Source organism: Cryptotermes secundus, unplaced genomic scaffold (assembly GCF_002891405.2).
Source record: "Cryptotermes secundus unplaced genomic scaffold, Csec_1.0 scaffold286, whole genome shotgun sequence".
Lineage (NCBI taxonomy): Eukaryota > Metazoa > Arthropoda > Insecta > Blattodea > Kalotermitidae > Cryptotermes > Cryptotermes secundus.
This window is the reverse complement of record NW_019736399.1, coordinates 26493-35640: the sequence shown is the minus strand read 5'-3', so window position 1 is coordinate 35640 and position 9148 is coordinate 26493.

Here is a 9148-nt window from a genome sequence, read left to right as displayed (position 1 = left end):
CTGGTGCATAAGGCTGACAACCTTGCTGCCATCTGTGAGCTGATTGTCTATATAATGTAGGAGCCTCAACGTCTCACAACCCTATGGGCCTTCACGACCTGTTAACGGGGATATCTTTACCTTCTTACAGTACACTTATGCTGGCTGGCCTTGGTGGTTTCCATAGCTTCTTTCAGCCGGGGATAGTACATGTAGTAAGCCTTTGACTGCGAAGCACTGCCATAGAACTACCTGCCACAAACACCAAGGTCGCTTAAGAGTAAATGTAGTTGGACAGAAAACCCACAGTACTTACATAGATTGCCTTAAAATGACCGCAGGTGTAAGTAACATGAAATTCTCTTCTTTTCCCTGAACAACAGTGTATCACCCTTAATGCCATCTATTAATGGAATTTTTTGTGATACTGATTTAGTCACTACCAGTATGGAACATGGTCTCTTAGTGTGATGGAGGAACATAATGTACAAATATATAAAAATATTTGGGCCTAAGAAAGATGAAGTTGATGAGCAGTTTGGGATATTAACCAACTTTACAATTTGCAAGGTAACCTAATATTGTTAGGAATGAAATGAAGGAGGTTACAGTGGGGCTGGACATGTAGGTGGAGTGGAGGAGATAAAGATTTCACAGAAAATTTAGAAGGTAAACGTGTTGAAAACGGTACCTTGGAAGATCGGAAAGGAGTTGGGAGGATAACGTGAAGATAAAACTGCAGGGAAGTCTTTTGTGATAATCTTTTGTCATGAAGATGGAGACAAGAAGTTCTTCTGAAGTGTAATGACACGAAAGACTGTAATGTAGATTTTCACTACTCCAAGAAAATTAAATCTCATATGAAGGATCCAGACTGTCTGGTGTCCAGTTGTGGCTTTTTATAGTAGCAATATTGAAGACAAATATTTATTGCACTCTTGGATTCTCTGACTAGAGTTGCCACAACTCGAGGCTAGAGTAGATGATACTAATAAAGTACATGATTACTATTCTGATATGTTGGGTTTTTGGACTTTATCCATCGTCCTGGTTTTTAAGATAACAAAAACACGACGTTTTGGAAACTGGATCTGTTTCCATCCTCAGGTGAAGGAAAACACCTATTCAGTTGGGTCCACTGGACCAGTGATTCATCCAGTGATTGAGGCTAGCTCTTTCTAACGGACCCAACTGAATAGGTGTTTTCCTTCACCTGAGGACAGAAACAGATCCAGTTTCCGAAACGTGTTTTTATTTGTTATCTTAAAAACCAGGACGATGGATAAAGTCCAAAAACCCAACATATCAGTGTGTTATACACCATCGTCAGAATCCTATAGTAACTACATGATTACTGTTTATTGAAAGTTGCCTTTGCTGCTGTGAATGCATTAAATTTATGTACATAGATGTGTTCATGTGTCATCACACAAGGAGCAACCCAATCTAATTCTGTGATGTGTTATCATATGAGATATTTTCTCCATGGTAAGAACAGTTTTAGCCCACAAATTTTTTCTTTTCAGTGAGTGGCATGAAATGTGGGGAAATAATTGTCCAGATGATGGGTGCAGTCTTCATATCACCCATGTAGAATGCTTCAGATGTAAGGGGAAAGGCTAAATCAAACAATATCTTATTGATACACCTTTGCCGTAATTGTACCAAGTTCCTCATTAGAGTAAGACAAGAATTTTATCCTTGTTTTGTCTACACATATCTTCTGCAGCGGAACATTCATCCCATGAATTCTCATACTGAACATGTAGCTTGAAACATACGAAGCATTCTTCCTGTTGATGGCTCCATTCTTCCCACCACCAAGATAGAATGCCACATATGTATACAGGCACCTGTGTGTTGTTTCTATTTTGCGTCTTCTGTTTGATACCACTTTTCTCAGAATTAATGAAGAATGCATACCAAACCTCCATTCTAGTTAGACTCCGTATGTCTTCCAGATCCCAGAAATTCTCATATTCATTGAATGGTTAGGAAAGTCTTCCTGGAGATGGTTGCTTTATTCTAATCATAAAGATAGAAGTCTGAATGAACTGATATCTTGTTCTTATGTCTTCTCCATGGCTGTTCTGTTCCTCCCCCCCTCCATTAAATAGGAATATGTACCAGATTTCAGCTCTAGTTTTAGACTCCATGCAAATTCTTAAAATTTAATGATAATGGTTTAAAAGATATGGAACAGTCTTCCCGGTGATGGTTTTATTATTCTTATCACCAAGGTAGGCTTCATATGTTCAAATTTCAATGAAGTGATGTTTTGTTTGTTTATCTTCATGATCATACAATTTTTCATTAGGAAGGAACATATCAGAATTCAGCTCTAACTTTAGACTGCACACGTCCATAAGCACTCATAATTTAATGAGTGGTTTGAAATATATGAAACAGTCTTTCTGTCAATGGTTTCGTTATTCACATCACCAAGGTAGAATGCTCCTTCATACATTGTCAGATTTTAATGACGTGACATTTTGTTTCTTTGTGGTAACTAGTTTGTCAGTAAAAAGGAACGTACCAGAAGTCGGACCTAGTTTTAAACTGTGTACTTCTGCATCCAGTGAATTTATAACTTGAATGAATGGTGTGAAACATATGAAACAAGTCTCCCTAGTTATGATTCTGTTGATCTCATCACCAAGGCAGAAAATTTTCTTTTTACTAAAAAAGAATAATTGACAGGCAATATTTAAACTCTTTTCCAAACCATATACATCTTCTATAATGGAATTCCTCTCCCACTGATTTTCATTGTGAATGACTTGAAATGTATGAAGCATTTTTCTCGGTGATGGTTCCAAATTTCCCATCACCAAAGTAAAATCCTTCCTACATATACAAGTCTGAACCAACATCTTTTTTCAGTCACCTCTTCATAAAGATGCCAGGTTTCTTCTCTTTACTAGAGAGAACTACGCAACATGTAGTGCTTGGAGTGTAGTTCCACTTGCATTCATTTTCCTCTGTAGTGGAATTTGCATCTCGCAGACTCTCTTGTTGAATGATTCTTTTTGAGCACATGAAACAGTAGTCCTAGTGATGGCTGCAGTGTTTCCATCACTAAGGTAGAATGTTGCAGACAAATGTGATTTCAGACAAAGCAGAGGTTTCTTTTTATATCTTCTCTATGATTGTATGAAATTTCTCATTACTAAAGCAGAAGATATAACATTCAAGGCTTCTACTGTAGTTCATACTGCATACAGTCTTCCATAATCGAACTTGCATCCAAAATGGACAGAGAGTCTTAATGCATGTAGTGACTTCAGCTTTTCATCACTAAGGTAGAATATTTCATATACAAGTCTGAATGAACCAGAGTCTTGTTTAAGTATTGTCTCCATGGTGGTATCCAGTATATTGTTAATAAAGAGAAGCGCTTAATATGCAAGACTTCCACTTTTAGTTCAAACCTGCATACATCAATACATCATGCTCTATAATAGAATTTGTGGCCCCACAAATTACCTAGCAAATGGTTCTCTTGAAACATATGAAGCTCTCTTCTTGGCGAAGGTGTTTCAGTTTTTCGAAAGCGGAATGCTTAATACATAATACAAGTTTGAATTATTTAACATCTTGTTTCACTTTCTTCATGATGGTACCAAGTTCCTCCTTGCTGTAGAGGAATACTTCATATGCAAGATTTCCACTCTAGTTCAAGCTGCATACATTTTCGTCCACAATGGAATTTTCATCCCACAAATTATCATGTTAAACGAGAGGCTTCGTACATAAGTAACAACCCCACCAGCAGCAGTTCCATCTGTTCATTGCTAAAGTAGAACTTTTTGTATGTGTTCATGTCCAAATCAGACTGTTTTGTTTCACTACTTTCATCATGATAGTGTAAGGTATCCTGTTACTCAGGAAAAGTATGAAATGAATAGCATTCATGACTTACATTCTAGTTCAAACTGGGAACTTCTTCAGTAATGGAAGTAGCATCTCACAGATTTTCAAATTGAACTATTATCTTGAACTGTACGAAACTTTCTTTTCGGTGATGGCGTCCAAATTCTCATCACCGTAGTACAAAGCTTCGTACATATACAAGTCTGAATTATTATTGAATAGAGTGCATACATGTACGTGTCATATATTTGATTCTGAATGACTGGCTTGAAACATATGGAAACAGTCTTCCCGGTGAGGAATGTGATGCTCTCATCACCAAGGAGGAATGCTCCGTGCATATACAAGTCTGAGTGAAGTGATCAGTTTGTCTTCATGATGGTGGTGGTAACTAGTTTCTCATTAAAGGAGAATGCACACCAGATTTTGGTTATAGTTTAGGCAGTTCTCATCTTAATTGCATATATACATGACTGAATGACTAGTTTCAAACGTATGGGAACAGTCATCCCGGTGATCGCTGTGTTGCTCTCATCACCAAGGTAGAATGCTCCGTGCATATCCAAGTCTGAGTGAAGCGATGTTTTGTCTTCATAATGGTGGTGGTAACTAGTTTCTCCTTAAAGGAGAATGAATACCAGATTTTGGTTACTAGTTTAGGCAGTTCGCATCTTAGTCGCATACATTCTTGGGTTAATGACTGTCTTGAAACGTCTGGCAACATTCTTCCCAGTGATGGCTGTGATGCTCTCATCACCAGGGTAGAATTCTCCGTGCATATACGTAGGTAAGTCAATAATTATCCGCAATGTAGCTATAAATCTTATTTAAATACAAATATAAAACTTACATTAACATCATTTTTTAACATAGTCCCCTTGCATTTCAACGCACTTGGTCCATCGTTGCACAAGCTTCCTGATGCCCTCAGAAAAGAAGGTTTTCGGCTGAGCAGCGAGCCACGCATGCACCACTTCCTTCACTTCTTGGTCTGAGGTGAATTGACGGCCCCTTAATGCCTCTTTGAGTGGACCAAACAAGTGGTAGTCAGAAGGGGCGAGATCAGGACTATACGGAGGATGAGCCATTAAATCAAACTTGAGTTTCCGGAGGGTTTCAGCAGTGGGAGCAGCAGTATGCGGACGGCAATTATCGTGCAACAACACAACCCCCTTTTGACAATAGTCCTTGGCGTTTGCTTCGAATTGCAGGCTTTAGCCTGTCAGTAAGCATCTCACTGTAACGAGCACTGTTTATTGTTGTGCCCCTCTCCTGATAATGTTCCAGTACTGGGCCTTGTGAGTCCCAAAAAACTGTAAGCATAAGTTTTCCTGCGGATGGTTGGCTTTTGAACTTTTTCTTGCTGGCGATTGTGGATGTTTCAGTTCCATACTCTGCTGTTTACTCTCTGGCTCTCAATGATGGATCCATGTTTCGTCACCAGTGATGATTCTGTCTAAGAAGACGTCACGTTCAGTACCATAGCGATCCAAATGTTGTTGGCAGATGTCCAAGCGCGTTTGTTTATGCAACACTGTGAGTTGTTTTGGGACCCACCTTGCACAAACTTTATGAAACCCAAGTCTGTTGTGGATGATTTCATAGGCAGAACCATGACTAATTTGCAGACGATTTGCCACTTCATCAATACTCACTCGTCTGTCTTAACAGAACCATGTCACGTGCACGCTCAGTGTTGTCTTCATTTGTGGCCGTGGATGGTCATCCAAATCCTTCCTCATGCATAATACTTCTGCGACCATTTTTGAATTTTTCAATCCATTCGTAGACACTCCGTTGCAGCCAAACACTGTTCCCGTATTGTGCTGAAAGTCTTTGATGGATTGCGGCCCCTGATACACTTTCCGACCACAAAAACCGGATCACTGAACGTTGTTCTTCTTTGGTGCAAACGGAAAGCGGAGCAGACATGATTAACGGCAAGGCAGCGATGATGGAACTGACCTAGCAACATCAAACGTGCGCAGAAATAATGACAAGGAAACCTCGCATGGCGATGCTGCGCAAAACGATATTGCTGCCAACAGAAACACAAATACAACTGCGTTGCGGATAATTATTGACTTCCCCTTGTACAAGTCTTAGTTAAGCGATGTTTTGTTTTAATGATGGTAATATTGAGTTTTACATTAAAGAGAATGCATACCACATTTTGGGTACTAGGTTAGGCAGTCCGAATCTTAATTCCATACATTCATGGCTTAATGTCTGGCTTGGAACATGTGGCAACAGTCTTCCCGATGATGACCATGAAGCTCTCAACATCAAGGAGGAATGCTCCGTGCATATACAAGCCTGACTGAAGCAATGTTTTTTCTTCATGATGTTCTTACTGACTTTTTCATTAAAGGAGAATGCATACCAGATATTGGCTACTACTTTACACTGCCCGCATCTTAATCGCATACATTCATGGCTGACTGACTGGCTTGAAACATATGGAACAGTACTCCCAGTGATGGCTGTATTGCTGTCATCATGAAGGAGGAATGCTCCGTGCGTAAACAAGTCTTAGTGAAGCGAAGTTTTGTTTTCGTGATGGTAGTACCAAGTTTTCCATTAAAGATAATGCATACCAGATTTTGGGTACTAGTTTAGGCAGTCTGCATCTCAATCTCTTACATTCTTTGCTGAATGACTGGCTTGAAACATATGGGAACAGTCATCCCGGTGATGACTTTGTTGCTCTCATCACCAAAGAGGAATGCCCCGTGCGTATACAAGTCTGACTGAAGCGATGTTATGTCTTCATGATGGTGGTGGTAACTATGTTCTCATTAAAAGAGAGTGCGTACCAGATTTTGATTACTAGTTCACTCAGTCCGCATCTTAATCCCATACATTCTTGGCTAAATGTCTGGTTTGAAATGTACGGAACCAGCCATCCCGGTAATGATGACTGTGTTGTTCTCATCACCAAGGAGGAATGCCCCATGCATATTCAAGTCTTAGTGAAGCGAAGTTTTGTATTCTTGATGATAATATCTAGTTTTACATGAAAGAGAATTCATACCAGATTCTGGGTACTAGTTTTGGCAGTCAGCATCTTAATCGCATACATTCATGGCTGAATGACTGGCTTGAAACATATGGAACAGTCATCCCGGTGATGACTTTGTTGCTCTCATCACTAAAGAGGAATGCCCCGTGCATATACAAGTCTGACTGAAGCGATGTTATGTCTTCATGATGGTTGTGGTAACTACTTTCTCATTAAAAGAGAGTGCGTACCAGATTTTGGTTACTAGTTTAAGCAGTCCACATCTTAATCCCATACAATCATGGCTGAATGTCTTGCTTGAAACATGTGGGAACAGTCTTCCTGATGATGACTCTGATGCTCTCATCACCAAGGAAGAGTGCTCCGTGCATATACAAGACTGAGTGAAGCATACCAGATTGCATACCAGATTTTACATACAAGTTTAAGCAGTCCGCATCTTAATAGCATACATTCGTGGCTGATTGTCTGGCTTGAAATGTATGGAAACAATCATCCTGGTCATGACTGTAATGCTCTTATCACAAAGGAAGAATGCTCAGTGTGTATACAAGTGTTAGTGACGCGAAGTTTTGTCTTGATGATGGCTGTGATAGGTAGTTTCTCATTAAAGGACATTGCATACCAGATTAGAGTACAAGTTTATGCACTCCTCATCTTAATCGGATACATTCTGGGCTGAATGTCTGGCTTGAAACATATGGAAACAGTCTTCCCGGTGATGACTGATGCTCTCATCACCAAGGAAGAATGCCCCGTGAGTATACAAGTCTGACTGAACCGATGTTTTTTCTTCATGATGGTGGTAACTAATTTCTCATTAAAAGAGAATGCATGCTAGATTTTGGATACAAGTTCAGGCAGTCATCTTAATCACATACATTCTTGGTCGAATGTCTGGCTTGAAACATATGGAAACAGTCTTCCTGGTGTTCATTGTGAAGCTCTCATCACCAAGGAGGAATGCTCCGTGCTTATACAAGTGTGAGTTAAGCGATGTCTTGTCTTCAAAATGGTAGTACAAAATTTCTCATTAATGGTGAATGCATACCAAATTTTGGGTACAAGTTTAGGCAGTCCGCATCTTAATCCTCTACATTCTCGGCTAAGTGACTGTCGCGAAACATCTGCCAACATCCTTCCCGGTGTTGACTGTGATGCTCTCATCACCAAGGAGGAATGTTCCATGCATATACGAAACTGTTTGAGTTGTTGTTTTGTCTTCTTGATAGAGGTAACTAGTTTTTCATTAAAGTAGAATGCATACCAGATTTTGGGTTCTAGTTTAGCAGTCTACATCTTAATTGCATACTTTCATGGCTGGATGACTGGCTTGAAACATATGGGAACAGTCATCCTGGTGATGGCTGTAATACTCTCATCACCAAGGATGAATGCTCCATGCATATACAAGTCTGACTGAAGAGATGAATTGACTTCATAGCGGCGGTAGTAACTCCCTTCTCATTAAAGGAAAATGCATACTAGGTTTTGGGTACAAGAGTACGTAGTGTGCATTTTAATCGCAAACATGCATTGCTGAATGACTGGCTTGAAATGTATGGGAACAGTCTTCCCAGTGATGATTTTGTTGCTCTCATCACCAAGGAGGAAAGCTCCATGCATATGCAAGTCTGACTGAACCAATGTCTTGACTTCATGATGGTAGAGGTAACTTGGTTCTTATTAAAGGAGAATGCATACTATATTTTGGGTACATTTGTAGGCAGTTTGCATCTTAATTGCACACATTCTTTTCTGAATGTCTGGCTTGAAACTTATGAAAACAGTCATCCCGTTGATGACTGTGTTGCTCTCATCACCAAGTAGAAATGCTCCGTGCGTTTACAAATCTTAGTTATGCGACATTTTGCCTTAAGGATGGTTGTTCCGTTTTTTTCATTTAAAGAGAATGCATACAATATTTTGGGTACTTGTTTAGGTAGTCTGCATCTTAATAGCATACATTCATGGCTGAATGTCTGGCTTGAAACATATGGAACAGTCATCCCGGTGATGGCTGTGATGCTCTCATCACCAAGGAGGAATGCTCTACGCGTATACAAGTCTTAGTGAAGCGATGTTTTGTCTTCATGATGGTGGTGGTAACTAGTTTTTCATTAAATGAGAATGCATACCAGATTTTGGGTACTAGTTTAGCAGTCTGCATCTTAATTGCATATGTTCTTGACTGAATGACTGGCTTGAAACATACGGGAACGGTCATCCTGGCGATGGCTGTAATACTCTCATCAACAAGGAGGAATGCTCTGT